This window comes from Vombatus ursinus, unplaced genomic scaffold, assembly GCF_900497805.2.
Source record: "Vombatus ursinus unplaced genomic scaffold, bare-nosed wombat genome assembly UNPS02014798.1, whole genome shotgun sequence".
In the NCBI taxonomy this organism is placed as follows: Eukaryota; Metazoa; Chordata; class Mammalia; order Diprotodontia; family Vombatidae; genus Vombatus; species Vombatus ursinus.
The window spans coordinates 9710075-9731990 of NW_020954576.1; positions in this window are offsets into that span (position 1 = coordinate 9710075).

Here is a 21916-nt window from a genome sequence, read left to right on the forward strand (position 1 = left end):
ACTTATCTTTCTGAGTTCAAATCTGGCCTCAGACACTCACTAGCTGTATGATCCCGGGCAAGTCACTTAACCATGTTTGCCTCAGTTCCTTATCTGTAAAACAAGAAGGAAATGGCATACCACTCCAGTACCTTTGCCAAGAAAACCCCAAATGGGTTCAGACATGACCAAAATGACTGAACAATAATTGATTTTGATCTTTGCTGTTAACAAGTCTATGATCATACTGTTCACAGACAGTTGATTTGAATGTGACTTCCACATCAGTATCTAATCATTTCTATTAACAATATCTGTTATATCTATTGCAGTAATATCTGTTGACATAATCAGATTCATTTTCTGGAGGAGGGGTTGATGCTCACCTTGTCTAGCATCTCCTGAGTCTTTTCTTAAAGAAAGTGAGCATGATATATAGGTACGAGATGTGTTTAGCTTTTAGTCACTCCCATGTCTCAATCCTGAAACATATTTTTCACTGTCCTCTACTACGTGCACTTTTGTTAGGAAGTCATCAAACCTAAATAAATGTTGATTTAATTTAAGGGGTCTAACTGAATCTTTGTAGGATTTTTCTGCCTTGTTATATTGCGCAATAGACCTTGGTGATAAGCTACAGTTTTCTTTTATTCCATTTATTCTTTTTTTTTTTAAGGTTGGACCTCCTTATTTCACCTTAATTAGAAATGCAGAAGCTACTCACAGGCCTGATTCTATTCCCTGCAATCTTTCAAACTTTATTCATAGTAGCTTGGCAATCATATCTTCTAGTTCTTTAAGGTGTCACCATATTTTAAAAAGGGTTCCAAACTATTTCACATAGAAATTCATGATTCATATAATAAAATATGACACAGTGCCAATCACAAATGAATGTTGAAGAGAAATGTCAGAAATCTAGTATCCCATACGTACTCACTAGCTCACTACCTCAGAACTAGATTCTTGGCAAGCTCCACCATGTCCCCAGGTTCATCTTCCCCTTGCCCAAAGATGAACACAAACCAATGGACACACAACAGGAGAAATTTTACCTTTTCTGGGTAAAAACAAGATAATCTGCTCCAGGATTCCAACTTGTTGAAAGGAAGTCCCAGGGGAAACACGTGAAACCCACCAAACATATAGGCAGATAAAGGAATTTCCAGATGGCTGTGATTAGTAGGAATTCCCTCAGGCCACACTCTGAAAGATGCTCACAACTACCAAACACGCAAGAGCCATTCTGTAAATAACTCCTCTGGTAGAAAGAGAGAGAGAGACAGAGACAGAGACAGAGAGACAGAGAGACAGAGACAGAGACAGACAGAGACAGAGACAGAAACAGAGGGACAGAGAGAGAGAGATCATATAACCATAAAACTAATCATTAAAACCTGATAGAGTATCTACTCAATCCATCCCCCTCATTTTAAAGATGAAGAAACTGAGGCACAGAGATTAACTTGCCCAATATCACATAAGGTAGTAAGTAATAGGACTAAAAGTTAAACCAGTTCGTCTGACTCTAAACCCAAGGCTCTTTCTACTTCACCATAATCAATCAATCACCAGCAAGAGTTATCACTTTTGCTAGCCTTTATACCTAAGGAGAGAAAGCATGAATGCAAATACACCATGTTGCTATAAAGAACTAATGCTCCACCAAGGTAAATCCTAGTTCTGTCTGTGGACAAATAGTGAGTGTTTCTCCATGTAGTTCTGCTTAGACCTTCCAAACTCCTATGCCTGCTCCTCAAAAGTACTAGTTCTAACACCAAAACACTTAGGCAAAAAGTTTGCATATAAAGTAAATGTGTTTGGTGTCATTCAAAAGCAATATTTATGTACTAGTTTTTCTCCTCACATATTAAGTCTATAAATGATGTTTTAAAGTACAATCCTGGAGCAGCTAGGCAGTGCAGTGGATAGAGCACTGGCCCTGGAGTCAGTAGGACCTGAGTTTAAATCTGCCCTCAGACCAAGCACTTGACACTTACTAGCTGTGTGACCCTGGGCAAGTCACTTAACCCCAATTGCCTAAATAAATACAGTCCTTCAAATACAAAGATCATACTACTAATCTATTGCCAATAAGGCTTGGTATTTAAGTTGCTTTTGTAATAGTAATAGTAAGTATGTGCTAAACTATCCATACTTTCTCACTCAATTTTTCTGTGGCTGCTTGAATTTTCAGAAAAAATGGACCAGATATACTCTATGGGCGTGGAACCATCAACCCTGTGGATGTGGAACAGTTTTTCTTTGACTGATGTTGAGTTGACAATATAGGGATCAAGTCCACAACATCAGCCACATTACCATAGTCAAATGAAATAACCAGTCCAGACACATTTGTATGATCTCAGCAAAATTAGGTGCCTTTAAATAATTCAGTTGGTCTGATTCATTGCAATATGTCTACCCATGGAAGGCATTTGGAAATCCAGATATGACAGCTGTGGGACCATCTTAATAAGCTGTAGTAAATGTTTCATTCATTCAGCTACAATTCTTTCAAAAAGCCTTCATTAAGCACCTACTGAATTGATTGCATTGTACTAAGAATGAGATCCAAGGAAATAGAAGGCATGTCTTTATATTCATTCTGAGTGAGAGTACTAACACAAAAGAAACAGAGAGTCAGACTGCTCATATCTTTTGGTTATATGTGATTCATCTAGACACAATCCAATTTTAACCTGCTATCAGGTAAACTGAACTACAACTAGCTTCCTATCAAGGGACTAAGCTCGTAACCTATTTGATGAGAATGATGGTGGCGGTGGTGAAGATGATGATAACTCATGTTTCTGTTGTGTTTTCCCCACAACAACCTTGTGGAATCAGTATTGCAAAGATATTTATCCCCATTTTACAGATGTAAAAGATGAGGTTCAGAGAGGTTAAATTACTTTTCTAAGATCTTGCTTCTAGTAAATGGCAGAAAAAGGACTATAACCCATGTCCTTTGATTGCAAATTCAGGGCTCTTTTCAGTATACACAATGCCTTATAATAACTACTAAGCAAGTAGGGAGACAGAGTAGCACCGAATTTTAGAGTTGGAAGGGATAGCAGCAGCTGCCTAATCCAACCTTACCCAAAAAGTACGTGTACTTCATGTGCAACATGTCAAAGAACCAGCCATCCAACCTCTTGTTAAAGACCTCTGGTGAGGGAGAGTAGTATTTGATAATCCTTAGTATCCCTCCCAGCTCTATGAACCTCCCAAGGTAACTCATTCCATTTTTGAACAGCTCTAATTGTTAAGAAGTTTTTTCTTACATCAAACTTAAATTTGACATTTTCCAGTTTCATAGGATCATACAGCACATTCTCAGGGCTCCCTCTCCCAACCGCCACTCACACTGGCAGGTTGACTCCCCAGAGGGTGGTTGCTATCTCCCCCCTTAGGGTTCTAGGGGACCCCAAAAGACCTAGAGTTTTCTAGTACTATACCTATTGAGCTCCGCATTGGTGTGCTGCTCACAATGATTATCAATTAATATCGATTAGCCAATTCGGCCTAATTAACTTTCATGGATGCATATTTATTCAGGTGGTATAGGAAAGTGGTATGGGGCAACCAGATGGTGCAGGGGTAGAGCACGGGGCTTACAATCAGGAAGATTCATCTTCATGAGTCCAAATCTAGCCTCAGACACTAGTTGTGTGACCATGGGCACTTAACCCAGTTTGCCTCAGTTCCTCATCTGTAAAATGAGCTAGAACAAGAAATGGCTAACCACTCCAATATCTCTGCCAAGAAAACCCTAAAATGGAGTCACAAGGAGTCAGACACCACTGAATGACTAAACAACAACAACAACAACAAAAAGTGGTACAAAACAGTCCTTGGCCAAAACGGGCCCATTTTCCCACAGGTATGTGTCTAGTCCAGAGGAAAGTTAGGTTCAAGCTTTGACCACACGCTGTGGCAAAGGAGGTAACTCACATCTCTGGAAGTCTTTTTCTCCCTTTCTTGGGGTTCTCATGAAGTTCCCCATGAATATAATAAAGTTTTCTACTATTCTACTCGTAGGATCTTGAATCTACATTTTCTCAAGGTGCCTAGTTTGTCCTGGCCTCCTCTGCTCTGCCCCTAACCCCTACTCAGAGAGGCAGAGAGCACTACTGAAGAGGTGTGAGCACCAAAGCTGATACAATTTCTAAAGATGATAAGTTTCCTAATGAAGAAGTTTCCTGGAAGGATGCTGATGGTAGAGCCCACACCAAGGAATTCAGCTAATGGGAAATGAAGTCTAACCCCATCACTTTGCAGATTAGGAAAACGAGGCTCAGAGAGGTTAGGTAATTTGTCCATGGTCACACGTATTGCAAGTGGCAAAGGCAGGAAGCAAGCCCAGGTACTCAGACTCCATAACCAGGACTTTTTTCTTAAACCATTTGACTTCCACACATTGTTTCCAGGTCTTCCTCTGGGAGCAAACAAAACAAGTGTAATCCTGCTTCCCCAAGACAATTGCCGTGTTCCCTCTGAATTTTCTCTTCTTGAGGCTAAACACCCCAAGTTCCTTTAAAGTAGGGTGTTATCCTACTTTAAAAAAATATATATTGGGCAGCTAGGTGGCACAGTGGATAGAGCACTGGCCCCGAAGTCAGGAGGACCTGAGTTCAAATCCGGCCTCAGATCAAACTCTTGACACTAGCTGTGTGACCCTGGGCAAGTCACTTAACCCCATTGCCAAAACAAGAAAAAAAAAAAAACAAAGAAATACATTGCACTTATCCATTAAACGAGAAGTTTCTTGAGTTCAAAATCGAAAACTTTTACACATAGAATGAAATAATTCAGAGTAGCAAAGTAATATGATATATAGAGTCCTGGTCTCAGAGTCAGAAAGACCTAGATTTCAGTCCTGTATCCAGCTGGATGCATACTGACTGTATGAACCTGGGCAAGTCACTTAACCCAGGCAATTCTCTAAGACTGTAAGTTATAGAAAATGTACTGATCTACCTTGGTGGAAGAAGTCATTCCCTTACCCCCTCCAGAAGTTTCTTCTACTAATAAATTCACAAGTCTAATTTTTTGGTCCTTTTTTTTTTAAAGAATGAAATTATTGGAACTAATTTCCTACAGTCCTTCTTGTACTTAGTAATTTGAAGAATGGAAGGTGGGGAAAGCTCTGGACTGAGAAGGTGCTAATCCTGATTGTGCTATTTATTAGCTCTGATTCAAATCAGCCTCTTAGCCTCTATGTCCCTGTTTTCTCACCTGTAAAAACATGGAGTTGAACTAGATAACCTCTAAGATTCCTACCAACTCTGAATCCTCAACCTTAAATGATGTCCAGACACTAATACTTACAATTCCATATTTAGTGGGGAAAAAAGTGAAGCAAAAGATGAATAAGAGGCTGGACCAAGACCCCAAAGGAAGAAAAATGGGCATGTAGGAGGAAATACTGACTCTCCCTCACTCATGCCTCTTGGCTTCCACAACTTCAGTTACTCACCTTTCCCAGATTCTAATGGGGAATAAAGCTGGGCAAGTAAATCTCAAAAACAAGAGGTGGATTATTTTTCAGGGTTTTAAAAAATAGCTTGAAATTTAGATACCATACACATGCATGTGGGGGGGGAGGTGTATATATATATATCTATATCTATAGATACATAAATATACATATATACATAAAATATTTAAGGAGTGATCAGAGAAGTCCCTTGAACAATTTGATGATGAGCTCCCTAAACAACTTGGTGAGAATATAGGCCATGGACCTGTGAAAAGCAGCTCCCATGGAGGTAGACTTGAGCCCTAGCTCCTCTCTGAGAGGCCACAGAAAATTCTTCAGACTCATCCCCTGTAACCAGGACTGCCACCAAGAGGAATTATGACTGAGAGTTAGGGGAGACCGATACTTATCAAAGAGTTGCTCTTTTCCCCCTGGTCTGTGAAAGTGAGCTGAGAAGCCAACTCACTCTTTTTGTACTATCTCCCTTGGATTTCTAGAACAAAGCACAGCAAGGCAGGGGGAGATTTTTCCCTTAACCTCCCACATCAGGAGCAGGATATGATCACTGGCAAAAAAACCACATGGGAAGGTGCCTACACTTGCCCAGGTGGCTTAATATGAGAGTTCAGAGGCTGTGAGATTCTGACTGCTTTCTTTCTTTCTGTTTTCCTTTCTGAACATAGGTCAGTGACCAGATTTCCTGAAAATGGTCCTTCCGTGTAAGAGATCCCAAGGGATGAAGAATTCCTGGGTTCCAACACTCAAAGATAAGTCTCCTAGCCACAGAAGCTCCTCAACTGAGGATTTTCCTATAGCTAAGGGACTAAAGTTATGATTTGAGGTGGAGAGGTAGGGAAGAAAATTAGGGCAAGCGGTCTGAATTATATCAACCCTGCTGTTGCTGTGAGTTGCTAAGGTGGTACAGATCTAAGGTGAATAGGAAGCATTTATGTATCATTTTCCAAAATGTCTTTATCTTCTTGGGAAAATTTTATGAGTTGTTTGAATGATTTGTGTTTCTGTATTTATTCACAAGTTCCTGTGAGTACTTTGTGTCTTATGCATTTTCTGTGGTATGTTCACTAAAGGTTATTCCATCCCAATACCCATATTTTAAATTGTTTGTTTATGTGGGAGTAGGGAACCCTATTACCCTGTTTGGGGGAAACCCAAAAGATATGAGTCATGTACATACTTTATTTGGGATATTTTCCCAGAGTTTAAGTTCTAGGGTCAAGAGGCAGAGGAAGAAAATTACCCTTTTGGGATTCAAGGATTATTAGCCCGGGATTGAATCTGGTCTATGTGAAATTTGGTAGGGTCATGGAGGAGGGGATGGGGAAGGGGATCTGGGATATGAGGGCCGTGTGTGTGTGTGTGTGTGTGTGTGTGTGTGTGTGTGTACTATTAATGACTTACAAAGTTATACTACATAATGCATCAAATGGTATGACATGGCAAACTGCCCCTATGACAATGGCTGGATAGAATGAAGCTATGCCAGTTAAAAATGAGAGAAAGCTTCAGGATTGCTATCTTCTTTCAACTCTCTTACGTGGAAAATAGTGTTCTCTATCTCTAGACTTCCCATAATGGAGGGCAAAGGAATGGGTGGTTCTCTTTCACTCTACCCCATGGTCACTCCTATGAAGAATAGAGGACTGGGTGATCTTGGACCTGCATACCTGATTGCCTTTCCTATTTTGTGTTTCCTTTCTTGAGTAGGTAATTGGATACCGTTCTTGATGTTCAGGCATGGAGGCACTCTCGTGAGTCCAAGAGAGCCACACGTCCTGGGCACAATTATTGGAGCTGATGGGCAACCACAAACAAGAAGACAAACCCAAGTCCCTGGCTGGGCTTGCCAGAAAACATGGTCTTTGAGGGAGACGATACAGAGCTGGGGTGAACTGTAAAATCTCTTGTCAGCAGTTTTCACACTATTCCATGTTTGGATGGGATTTAAATATCAGCCTATCAGCAGATTGTAATAGTATCTATAAGTTGTGATTGAATTCTGTTTTAAGTTGTTCTGTCAATATGTGTGGTCTTTTCCTTTCAGCATTTCTTTTATAGGTAGAAGATAAAACTTGTCCTGCCCATACTGGATTCATGATGTATACTAATGTCTTTCTACCTTTCCCTCTTCCCCTTTTAGAGAAGCCCTAGATATGAGCCATCACCTAAATTTTAAATAATTTGTTTTCCAGGCCAGGGTTTAACAAGCCAAAGAATGTACAAAGGAGGGTGTTTAGCTCTTCATCCAGACTGTGTCTAGAACAGAGAAAGGGAAAGAACACAGTGACCTAGCCCTTTAGGCCCTTCAATTCCTGCAGTTTTAGATAAGTATCTCCTAGGCTTCAGAATCCTTGTTTGTTTATTCTTCTATTTCTATTTGCAAGCAATCAGTAGCTACTGGAAAGGCTACTCTTGTGCCCCAGCTCCCTAAAGAAGACAAGCCTCTGTGAACACTTAATGCCATCAGCAAAAGAGGTGACTGGAAACTACTGAAACACCACAGATTCCATACTGTCTGACAAAGGAGACATTAAACATACTCTTCTAAAGCGTTCATGGGGAATTTCCCCATAACAAATTTGATACATAGGGGAAAAAGGAGGGGAGGAGGGGAGGGAAAACCCTTTAAACAAACCAAAAGCACCTAACTACCAAGATATAATATTTAGAGTTGTAATGAATTGGAGTAGAATTAAGATCTCTGGGCTGAATCTTCTCTCTCATTCAGTCACAAGGTTATAGAGTGACCTTGGCTAATTTACTTGATCTCTTTGGGACTCAATTCTGTTTCATGCGAGTTCACCTCAAGAGGGTATACCATGCAAAAGAGAGCAAATGCTTCTAATTTGAAAAAGAGAGATAAATGAACAAGCAGGAAGAGAAATCAGTGGTGTCTGGTTTCAAAGCCTTCTGTTGAACCCAAATAGTCTCTTCTGAAATTTTACCTTGAGCAAAGGCTAGATAAATCCACATTAGCAGAAAATCCCAAGTTTTATCTTTTTCTATAAATCATTTTCAGACTGCTATAAGGTAGGAGGGAGAGTATAGAAGGTAAGTGTAGGAGGAAAGGGGGAAGGAAAGCAATGGGTTTGATTCATTTAGTTAATAAGCGAAGGTCTGATTTTTCCACCTTCTGTCACAACCCTATTAATACAGTCCAAAACATTTCATGCTTTAAAAAAGTCAAGCAGAGAAAAAACAGATGATCCCAGCCCAAAAAAAAAATATTCTCTACAAAAAGAGTTCCAATTCAAAAGCCATTAATATTTTAAACTGTCCTATGCTTAAATCTCTGAATAGGGCCTCATGAAAATACTTTTCATATGTCATTTGGTTAAAAGTGTGAAATCCGTTAAAGAAAATAGTAAATTTATTCCAGCTTTCTTATTTCTTTTCTATGAATCAAACTTCTGGAGTAAGAGAATTGAGGCTTATAAAGAAAAATATTTATGGTGAACCAAAATATAAAACTTATTGCACTTAGTAAAGTGTTTCAGTGGCTACACCTGCCCCCTCCTTAAACACATAGGTTTTGGCAGTATTATGTAAAACAGAAGGATGATGCTTTGGATTCAAAACATATATAAGATCTCATGACTCCTCATGGAATTTTTCACTTCAAAATTCAACTGAAGTTACCACCTCGAAGATTTGTTACAAAGAAGGTAAAGGACAATGATTTCTTCCATTTGGCTAAATGAAGAAACTCAGACTCAGAGAGATTCAGTGACTTTCTCAAAGTTATGTAGCTCATTTAAATTCACCAAATATGTCAGATAACTAAGGAAAGGAAAGATGCAAGGAGAGGGGAGATGCTTATCGGTCAAAAGACCGATGACTGAACATGACTACTTCCAAGTGAGATGGCTACCTATACAGGAGGCATATCACTCAGCTCCCACATACCTATTCCAGCAAAACCCTAAAGTCTGAACTGGATGAGATAATGATCAAGAAATTAAATGAGAAACCATAGCAAGTAACTTCTTCCACCCTACATTTGCACAAAAAGTCAGCCAGAAAACCCATGAACAACAGAGTCAAAGGGGTATACCAGCAACAATACAGAGTTAGCATCCCAGATAAACCAGAGACTGCCAAGGACTTGTACTTGCAATGTTTTGTGTCTGGAGGCTGCAAGAATAGAGGGCTCACTGAAGAAAGCCCCATGCTGGAGATGGAGTCCCAGGTTAGGGACCTTGGAAGTCCCAGAAAGTAGCACCAGGCAGCAACTACTATGACATCATAGCACTTGGACAGGAATAGTGCAAGTCCAGGAGATTGGAGATCCCTAGCACTGTTCAGAGACTTCTGAGAGGGTCCTGCAGGTCCATCACTCAGAAACTTAAAGAGTTAGGGGAGCCAAACCCCAATAGATACATAAGAATCCATATAAAGGTCACACCAATCAAGGCCAACCATCCTGACCAAAAGGGCAACAAATATGGAACTGAGCCTTTAAACAAAACTCCAATTCAGGAACTAAAATGGAAACATGAGTAAAAAATTTAAGAGACCAATCAGAATAAAAAATTATTACCAATCTAACTCAAGAAGAAGAACAAGCAAAGACTCAAAGGAAAAAGTAAATTTTTCACAATAACTATATGAATAGCTAGGAGAAATGAAGCAAGAGTTATAAAAATGAAATAAAAGTTATTGAGGAAAGAAATAAAAGGGGAATAAGTAGCTTAGAAGAGAAAATAAGTGGGAAGTCTTACTCAAGAAATAGGATCCCTAAGCATTACAATAAACCAAACAGAAATCAGTGCCTATATAAGGCAACAAGAAATATCAGAAAAAAATCAGAAAATTGAAAAATAGAAGAAAATGTAAGATATCTGATTACAAAAACAACTGACCTGGAAAACAGGTCAGGAAGAAAGGATTTAAGAATCACTGGACTCTGAAAATCATGATTTTATTTAAAAAAACTAGACGTGATATTTCAAGAAATCATAAATGAAAACTGTCCATATCTATTAGAACTAGAAGACAAAGTGAAGTTAAAAAGAATCCACCAATAACCTCCTGAAACAAGCCTCAAAAAGAAAAATCTCAGAAATGTCATAACATAAATCTAAAACTTTCATATCAGAGAAAAATATGTAAGCATACAAAAAGGGGTTCAAATACCAAGGAACTATAGTTAGAATCACTTAAGATCTACCAACTTTTACTAAAAACCAGAGGACATTTTAGAATATAATATTCCAAAAGGCTAAAGGTATAGGATTAGAACCAAGAATAATTTACACTGCATAGCTTAGTAAAAATCTACAATGATAAAAATCAACATGTAATGAAATAAAGGAGTTTCAAGCATTTTTAATGAAAAGACCAAAACTGTGTAGGAGCTTTGGAATACAAACACAAGAGTTAAGAGAAAGCTAAAAAAGTAAATTTATTTGAGCAATTTGAAGGAGTTATATGATGATGTCATGCCACCATTATTGTAGGGAGAGAAGGAAAAAAATGTTCCCTCAGAACCTTAAAGTCTTCAAAGGGTATTGATGGAATTAAATAATAAAAAAGGTCCTCAAAGTGAATTGGTTTTGTTCTGGGGGTTTTGGGAGGGGAAAAATAAGGAAGAGTAAAATGAAAAATACGCTATTTTAGAAAGGAGGAAAAAGGGATGGAATTTGCTATTTCTCATAATTGAGGCAAATGAGAATATACAAACATTGAGGGAGAGATGGGTGAGTAGGCATCAGATGAACATCAATCTTGTCTGAAATGTACAAAGGAGAATGGAACACGCAACACACACACATATACAAACAATTTGGTGTAGAAATACATGCAACTTAGCAGGAAAAGAATCAGGGATGGGGTATGGTTAAGAAGGATGATATTGGGATAGGGGAGTAGTCACAAGCAAAATAGACTTCCCAATCCAGAAGAGAGGATTAAAATGGAATTAAAAAAAAGAACTAGAATCTAAAGGAGTGTAATAAATTGCTTCTTAAACAAATTGAAAATTGCTGAACAAATTGTGATATATGGAGGTAATAGAATATTATTGTGCCAAAAGAAACTATGAAAGAGGCAATTTCAGAGAGAGTGAAGTGGGCATGATTAGAACAACTTATACAGGGATCACAAAATTTTAAAGAAAAGAGCTCTGATTAAACTAATAATGTCATTATCTCCAGAGGAGTATTGATGAAGAATGTTACCACCTCCTAACAGAAAGGTAATGGACCCAAGATCAGAGATACAAATATATTTGGGGGCATAGTCATTGTGTAGATTTATTTTGCTCAACTATGCTCATTTATTACAAGGTTTGTTACTGTTGTTGTTTCTCTTGTTTAATTTGTCGGGGAGGCTGGTCAGGGAGAAGTGGAGTTAGCAACGGTGATGCCAAAAAAAAAAAAAAGAGAACTATTGTAACTTTTATTTTAATGACACAGGAAAAATAGAAGGAAGTTCAGAAGGAAATGCAGACAAGCAAGACAGTTTTGAAAGTAAAGTGGAGGATTTATTTTAACTTTTCTTTAAACGGAGCAGTGTGAAATAAAGATTCATGATTTTACATAGACTCCTCTTTTTTGGATTCCCCTGTGTGTATGGAAATGCTATTTTTTAGTTTAAATTTAGAATCTCAAAAAAAATTAAAATTAAAAAAGAATACCTGAACATAATTCCCTCAAGTTAAGAAAAAACTTATCCAGGCAAAAAAACAAATACAGAAGAACTTTAACACATAAATTCATTTCCCCAACTCCTATCCAAGTAAATCACTGTCATTCAGAATATCATTCCTGTATGTTTCTTCCATTCCCATAGCTAATCCTTTTTCCAAATTCTTATAGTCTTCACATTGGACTACTGCCAGTCTGCCTCACTACCTATAAAGCCACTTCATTGAAAATTGTTCAATATATAAATTCTGAGAGGCTCCATGGTATAATTAGTAATGAGGTGGCTTTAGAATCAGGAAATCTTGAGTTCAAGAACTGCTTCTGACACATACTGCCTATATAAATCCAGGAAATTAACTTTGCCTCACTTGGTGACTCCTTCAGTCGTGGTATCTGGTGGGGGACAAAGACATGAGATCTTCTCCTCTCTGAAGTCATGTGCCCCCCCCTCAAAAAAATGGGCCTTGGTCCTTAATCTCCTCATTTATCCTTTTCCTTTCTAGTTGAAGGGAATAAAGTCTCTGATCTTGTGAATTTCAAAAGATCTGGAGGGCACTTTGGTATGCCAGCATTCCAGAGTCTAGGTTCCAGAGCCAATGAAGTATCGGTGCCCAGGAGAGGAGGGAGTAATCTTCAGGATCCCAGTCCAACAGTCATTGAGATGCCATATGTGAGAATGCATTTGGTGGGACCAAGGCTATGCAGGAACTGAGCTAACTTGAACCTATTCCCTCCAGAGACAAAGGTGACTAGGGAATACCTGCAAGGTATTGGAGGAAATGTTTATAAAAGCTACAAAAGCTATAAAAGTTATAAAGTAAAATGAAACTGAGACACTAGTGACTGGCACCTAACAATGTAGAGGACACAGCCCTGTTGGGGCTTGAACTGATGTCATAGGGAAGAGACAAACCTCAACTCCTCAAGATACCCCAGAACTCTGATGGGGAAGATGTAACTGATTCAGTTCTGGAAGTGTGAGCAAGGCCATACACATACCTCCAAATTGTCATCCAATCTCTGCTTGAAAATCTCTAGAGAAAGGAAACCCACTAACTTCCAAAGCAATCCATTCCACTTTTGGATAGTTCCAATTGTTGAGGAAATGTTCTATATGTTAAGCCTAAATCAACTTCTTTGAAACCTCTAAGCCTTTTGCTACATGTCAGTCCTTTCTAAACTTGAAGACAGCAGTTATGGGCCCCTAAGTCTTATCTAGGTTGATCATTCCAAGTTCTTCCAAATATGCCACTATCATCTGAGGTCTCTCCATTTTGGTCACCCTTCTCTGGACACTCTCCAGCTGATTGTCCTTCCTAAAATGTGGCACTCAGAGGAAAATATTGTATTCTAAATGTGGTCTAATCAGGGCAGGATATAGCTGAAATTCAAATCCTTTCTTTTGTGTACTATATCTCTCATTGTAGCCCAAGACAACATTAGCTGTCTTGGCTGCCATGTTACACTATTAGCTCATATTGAGTTTATAGTATGCTAACTCATCATCCTCCCCAACCCCAGTTTTTTTTACACAAACTGCTATCTAGCCATACCTCTCTTATCTAGTACTTATGAAGGTGATCTTCTTAACCCAACTGCATAATTTTACATTTATCTCTATAAAACTTAATCTTCTTATATTTCGTCCACTATTCTAACCTCTCAATATCTTTTCAGATTCTGATTTTGGAATCCATCATATTAGCTTCCCTCCTAGTTCCGTGTGCATCATGATTAGTGAAAGTTCAAATAATGCAAAATTCAATTTAGTAAGAACTATAAAAGGATACCAGCTCACATTTAATGCAGGACAGAATTCAATTAATGCAGTGTGTAAAAGCTAATCGAGGGCTTTAGCATATCTGCACTTGTCTATCATCTCATGTGGATATGATGTGCCTCTATGTGCCATATCATCAATATTGTGTTAATTGTTTTTTTTTAAAAAGCCCTTAATAAAATGGGCAAAAGGAAGAATACTTCAGATAGAAACACTGCCAGCACAAAAAAAGGTTTATTATATTAGAACAAAAATTTGACATAACTGAATAGCATTTACATGGTCATAGTAACTCTAAAATCAGAATGTCTGAATTAGTGGTACAGAATATTATTATAACAGAGTATTATAAAACATGCAGGTGAAATAAAATTAAAATGGCTAAGTTGCATCAGTTTTCTTTGGTTTCCAAACAATACCAAAGAAAGAAATGTTATGATGATAAAAATGGAGCATCCTTTAGCTGTATAGAGTGAAGATTGCAATAAAAAAAGGCATTCCTCTTAGCAGAGCAGCCATTCGGACAAAAGCTTCAAGTTTATTTAAGACATTGAAAGAAGATGGAAATGAAGTAGCTAGTAAAAAAATTTTACTGCAAGTGTTGTTTCAATCACTTTAAAAATCAGATTCAATTGCGTAATGTTAAAATTATGGGAGGAGGCCAGTGCAGATGAAAATAAGTAACTAAATATCCTGATGTTTTGAAGAAAGTAATTGAAGGTAGATACACTGATCAACTGGGCAGGTAGGTGGCACAGTGGATAGAGCACTAGGCTTGGAATCAGGAAGACTGATCTTCATGAGTTCAAATCCGACCTCAGACACTTACTAGCTGTATGACCCTGGGCAAGTCACTTAACCCTGTTCACCTCAGTTCCTCATCTGTAAAATGGGCTGGAGAAGGAAAAGGCAAACCACTCTAGTATCTTTGCCAAGAAAAGCTCAAATGAGGTCATGAAGAGTCAGACATGACTGGAATGGCTCAACAATAACAAACAACACTGATTAACAAATGTTTAATGTGCATAAAACAGGCTTATTCTAGAAAAGGATGCCTTACAGAATTTATATTTCTAAGAAAGAAAAAAAACCCAACCTGGATTTAAAGTGTCTAAGGATCATTAACACTGTTATTGGGAGGTAACACAAAAGAGGATTTTAAATTAAAATTAATTCTTATTTAGTGATCTTGAAATCCTCGTGTTCAATGAGGCTACAACCAGTTCTTTGGCAGAAGAAAGCATTGGTGACTAAAGCTGTTTTGAAAGACTGGTTTCCAAGTTATTTTAGCCTAGCCGTTGAAAAATATTGCAAGGATAATGATATCCCATGTGAAGCATTAAAGATTGCAACTAATGCCCAGGGTCATCCAATTACACGTGGCTCATTATGTAAGAATGTGAGCTCACAAATTTTCCAAGATGGGTTTAAAGCCATCTGTACCTACCAGCCAATGTATGAAGATTTAAAGAAAGAGAAGACGCTTCAATCTATGCTACTGAAATATTTTAAATGACAGTAATAATGTTTTCTTCAGATCGTCAATACAGGTTTATCTTTAAGTATGATATTTTGTTTTTTAAAAAAATATTGATTTTGATTCCTATAACTCCTCTGGGGTAGTTAGGTAGCACAGTAGATAGAGTGCCAGGCCTGGAATCAGGAAGACCCCTCTTCTCAAGTTCAAATCTGGTCTCAGACACTTACTAGCTGTGTTACCCTGGGCAAGTCACTTAACCCTGCTTGCCTCAGTTTCCTCATCTGTAAAATGAGCTACAGAAGGAAATGGCAAACCATTCCAGTATCTTTGCCAAGAAAACCCCCAAATGGAGTCATGCAGAGTCATGAAGAGTTTTTTTCATGACTGCAATGACTGAACAAGCAAGAATAACTACTCTATTATTTTGTAATAAATTTGAATCAGAAGTAAATTTTTCTTATCATTTGCTGTTATATTATGTGAATAAACAGATAAAAAACTTAATTTAAAAGATTTTCAGTGTATATTTCCACTAAGCTGCAACTAATTGCCCTATTTTACATAAATCATATCTTAAATAGTACAAATTCAAATCATTCAACCACTTCATGGGATTTATTATTTGTATTAATCAGAACCTAACTGTGATCTGCAAACTTGATAAGCGTTCCACCTGTATCTTCATTTAAGTTACTGCTACAAATGTTAAATAGAGTAGGAACAAGTACAAATTCCAGGACTACTCAGCTAAAGAACTCTCTCAAAGTTAGCATTGGCCTATTCGTGACTATTATTTGAGTCCAGTCATTCATTCATCCCCTTTGAAATTCACTATGCAGCCCACATCTATGTCTCCATCTTGTGCATGAGAATAGCACAAAAAAGTCAGACCTAGGTAAACTATAGCTACTGGTCTTACTTCAATACTTCAAGAATGTCTGATTCCCTATATCAACAACTACCCTTCTGTGACTTAGAAGATGTTCTTTGAGGGTTGCTATAGTAACCGTGTTCCCAAGCTGGTGATACAATGCTCTTGTCAACACAATCTCTATGAGACCTTTGGCAAGTCACTTATGCACTCTGAGATTCAGTTTCCTCATCTGGAAAATGCAAATAGTAACACTTACACTACCTGCCTTGCTAGGTTGTAATGAGGACAGTACTCTTTAAATGTGAGCTATTATCATTATTATTATTATTATTTACTTCAACCACAGAGAGGAGTTTTCCTTAATTTTTGCCAGAATAAATTGTTACATTAAAGAAACAGGTCTTTTCACCACTGCCTGGGCCAGAGAAAAGAAGAAAGGGTGATAGAATGGTCTTAAATATTTCCCTCTTTATCTCAGTGGTTAAGTTGGTTTATTGGTCCTATTCCACCCCAACCCCATCTATGCAATGACAGTATAGATGGAGCTGCCTAATTATAGAGTTATATGATTTAGAGTTGGAAGGAAAACCTTGAAGATCAGTTAGTCCAACCCCCTCATTTTACCTGTAAGGAAACTGAGGCTCAGGCAGTTTAAGTGACTTGCCTAATGTTACTACAGGCAGTAAGTAGCAAAGTCAGCATTCAAACCTAGAACTCTAGTGGCAATTTTGGTTGTTTTCCCACTATACTATATTGATCTATCTTGTCCTCTAAGTTCCCTCCCAAATCTGAAGTCTGATGATCCTCTCCTACAACTATGAAGCCTGCAGTGGTTTTCTGATCTGCTCGTCAGGAATAAATTCCTTACCCCCTGCTCCTAGGTCTGCAACCAACCTGTCCCAACAGAGTAGCAAAGGATCTCTCCTCTGCCCTTTCTCCAAAGCTCATTGTCTTCCCTCTCCATTCTTAACATATAGCACTTCATCCATTTTTTTCCTCCTTCCAATCTTCTTACAGATTGAGTGAATTTTTCTCCCCTACCCAGAACCCCCCAACACAACCCCTAAAATGAGAACCATGCACACTAAATTCTGAACTTAGCATAAATAGTTATACTTCAGCCTATCTCTTATATAATAAAGTAGCAGAATGAGCAAAACTATACATAGATATGCAAGTAGCAGGGATATGCTTTGAACCTAGATTGAAATGCCTTTATGCTACTATCCTTTTTTCTTCTCTTTTAGAGGAGAGCAGCTAAACATAGAATGTATATTTTTGGTTCAATCATACAATTTCCAATATGGTGCCAACAGGAGATTAGTATTACATTTTTAAAATTTGATTATTATGACAAAGTGCTATTTTGATGCCTCATCATAGTGTGGAAGTGATCCTAAATTCCTAAAAGCTAGAATAGCCAACTTCTAGAGGGTCTAATTTTCTGAAAACTAGCCAAAAGAAGTCCAGAAAGGCTGATCAACAAAGAGTTGACTACCAGGTGATGAATTTTATGACCAGAGCAACTCATGAAATCATCAGGAGCTATGATTTGCATTGGGAGAGGATGGAACAACATCAATGAAACAACAGATGTTTTGAAACATTATTTTTCTCCATCATTCAAATGCTCCCTCCAAGGTTACCATTGATCTCTTAGTCTCCCAGCCTAATGGACTTTTTTCAGTCCTTAGCCTTCTTGACCTGACTGCCACCTTTGACACTATTGATCATCCTTCTCTCCTTGATACGCTCTTTTCTCTAGGGGTTCATGACACTGCTTTCTCCAGTTCCATTCCTACCTATCTCGCTGCTCCTTGCAAGTCTCCTTTGCTGGCTCTTCATCCAGGTCATGCCCACTAAGAGCGTGTGCCACCCAACTTCAAAGGCTTTGCATTGTGTTTTCTTCTCTTGCTGCTGTTGTTGTTCAGTCATGTCTGAATCTTTGTGATGCCATTTGGGGTTTTCTTGGGGTTTTACTGGAGTGGTTTGCCATTTCTCATTTTAAAGATGAGGAAACTGAGGCAAACAGGGTTAAGTGACTTGCTCAGGAACACACAGCTAGTAAGTGTCTGAGGTCAGATTTGAACTCGGGTCTTCCTGACTCCAGGCTGGGTACTCTATCCACAATCCTACCTACCTGCTCTAGCTCCCTTCTCTTACTCTATCTCTCTTGGTTGGTGATCTCATCAGCTCCCAGGGATTCAATTTGTATCTCTGTTCTTTTGTTGTTCAGTTGTATCTGACTCCTGCACTCAGATAAGTCCTCTAGCCTTAACCTCTCTTCTGACCTCCAAACTCACAACTCCAGCTGCCTACTGTATATCTTGAACTGAATATCACATAGACATCGTAAATTCCTCGTGTTCAAATTATACTTATTATTTCTCCCCTCCCACTAAAAACAAAACCTCACCTCTTCCTAATTTCCCTTTTATTCTCAGAGACCCCACAATTCTCTGAGGTTCATAGCCTATGTATCATCCTTAACTCTATAATCTCACTCCCATATCCAATCGGCTGCTAAGTCCTATGAATTCTGCCTTCACAACATCTCTCATACATGCCCCCTTCTTTCCTCTGACACTGCCATCACTCTAGTGCAGGCCTTCATCACATCACCCCTAGGCTATTACAATAGACTTCGAGTTGGTATCCCTGCCTCAAGTATCTTTCTACTCCAGTCCATTATCCACCCTGCCATCAAAGTGATCTTCATAATTTTCCAGAATTTCAAAGAATTTGGAATTAATACTAAAAAGATATTAAAATGCCATACCCTTTAACCAAGAAATCCCACAGACAGATCTCTTGCAATGCACATACCTCAAGGATGTTAAAGAATGAAACAAAGATCCCATAGGCACCAAAATATTTAGAATAGCAATTTTTTGTGGTAGCAAAGAATTGGAAACAGAGTAGATGCCTATTGATTGAGGAATGTCTAAACAAATAGTGATACATTAATGAAGTAATCAGGGAAGCATGGGACAATATATATGAACTTGATGCAGAGTGAAAACGAGCCAGGAAAATAATATATACAACGACAACAATGGAAAACATGACAGTGAAACAAAACTAAAAATAGGGGAAAAAATGGATGCTGTGCAGTTATAATAAATAAGCTTATCCCTGGAGAAGAGATGAGAAAATATACCTCTCTTCTTTCTTTGCAGAGGTGGAGGATTATGGTGTGCAACATTGCATATACTGCATATACTGCATATACTGCATATATTGCATATGTCAGATGACCGTCAACATGTTGATTAGTTTTGCTGATCTATTTTTTCCCTTCCTTTTTTTCTTTGTTACAAGGGATGGCTTGCTGGGTAAAGGACTAGGAAAGGATATATTTGGACAAAAAGGTAACATAAAACAAAAGATATCAATTTTTTAAAATTTTAAGATTCCTGGTTTTAAAAAATTCACTTTCTTCCTCAGAAATCATTCTAAGCTTTACATTTTTTATAATGTTTTCTTTCTCAATGGAATTGGTCACCAGCCTTATCAGCCTCCCTATGAGAACTCTGTCATCAAATTGCCTCTTTTTTTTGTCTCTTCTCCCTACCAGTTCCTTTAATCATTCTTCATAAGTCTGTTTTTCCCAACCCTTTAATCAATGCTGCTATTCTCGCTTGGACCTATTCTATCTCTCTAACATCACACTTGAAATGTGGAACTCTAAAATAAATGTTGTCTTCTAAGCAAAGTACAAGAATCCTATCATGATTTTGGTACATCTACTCTTAAAGCGTCTTCTTTTAGAAAGATTGCTGCTCTGCTGTCTCATATTATGCTGGTGATCGACCCTGACTCCCAGACATTTATCATCTCAACTTAAAATTGCCCCCTACCAAACAGAAAATGATCCAGACACCCAACCCCAACATAGCTGATGGCAGCTCCCCTTTCCAATGTTTTCGTAAGTAACAATAGGCTTAAGAAGGCTGGCTAACTAGAACTATGATGAAATATTCCTATGTGAGCATATGCTTATCTGGCTAGTATAAGAGCAATATCAAATGTAAAGGGGAATTTTAAAAATACTAACATCATGGTCAAGAAGCAGGCCACATGTAAAGGTTTGGTGACCCTATTTCTGGCCATTAGTGGCTGAGAAGCTAGAGCTGTGTCTGGTTAGTTACAGAGCTGGAGTAACTGATAACTCAACTGGCACTAAGGCAGACCTGATTTTGAATACAAATTCCTGCTTCCCCAGCCCTTCCTGCTCTTTTCCTTCTTGGTGGCAAGAGAGACAAGAATTGCTGTGAGCTATGGGGTGGGGGAGGAACAGTGGCTGTCTTATCTCCCACTTAGCCACCATGAATAGATATTGCCTCTGTTTCTTTTGTGTGTATTATTTCCCGTGCTTAAATGAATAAATATCTGCAAACTAAATTGACTAGATTCTGACCTCTTGAACTTTGAGTTGGAAGAGCCATTAAAATATCCCCTACCCCCACCACAGCAACTGGAGTCAGTAGCAGAGGCAACAGCAGTTACTATTAACAGAGGATGCACCTGCAGAGGGATATGGAAAGTCAGTCATCTGAGAATGGTAGATGCCTCAGGACAAAAAGAAATGTTGGCAATGAACTAGTCTAGAATGACACTGATCCTTGGAGCCTAGCAGAGATCTGCACCCAAGGGGAACTTCATGAAGACTAGATAAATAGCAAAAGGGGCTATTTAAATGTCACATCTCTATTGGCGGCCTAACAGTGCTCTCTATACCCAGTCGATCTTTATTAAATGTTTGGGCCAGGAATTTAAAAATATCCCTTGCCTCATGAGCTCTCTTCACATCAGTCCATCTACTTTTACACTTTATTTAGTGTGTCGGGGGGGCGGGGAATGTGCCCTCTGGCATTGGAAAAATGTTTCATAACCACTGAGCTGGCTAAACATTCTCAGTAAACACCCTTTTGTAAAAGTTAATTAATATCAACTGGTCAATTGTTATTGGGAGGAACACCAGATAGGGGCTTATGAGCAACAATATTAGAAGCTTTTGCAACCCTTCGGGTTCCAGGGGCCTATAGCAGTGTCCTACACACAGTAGATCCTTGTTAAATGAATGAATGAATGAACAAATGAGTGAACTTCAAGGTAATAAGTGAGGCAACTTTAGAAGCACAATTGTATTGTCATGTTCAATCTAGGTTCAAAGAAAAATCTATATACCTGCCCCTTACTAATCTGTGTATAGACATCTTCATCCTGTGGGAAAGTAACTCTAAAAGATGAATTAGAGTTTATTGAACTGAGGACATTGGAGAAAAACCAATGGTGAAGACGTCAATCCTAAGGGTATGATCTAAAAAGGAAGAATCCTGAATCCTTTGGGGGAGGGGGTGGCAGAATGTCAGCGAGTCTTCTATTCAAGGGTTTTTTCAGCCCTTTGTGTCATAAGAAGAAACAGCAGCAAACATCCTGAGTCCTATTATTATGTGCAGGGCACTGAAGATACAAAGAATACACTAAATGAAGTTTTTCTCCCTGTCCTGGAGTCCCTTACAAGCCTAGCTGAGTTTATATACATAATAAAGAGAACTAACAATATCAGATAGCATAGATTAAGTGTCAAATGTGTGAAATAGACAATTAGAATAGAAAGGATTTGCTTATTAGCCAGGCGTTAAGAGTT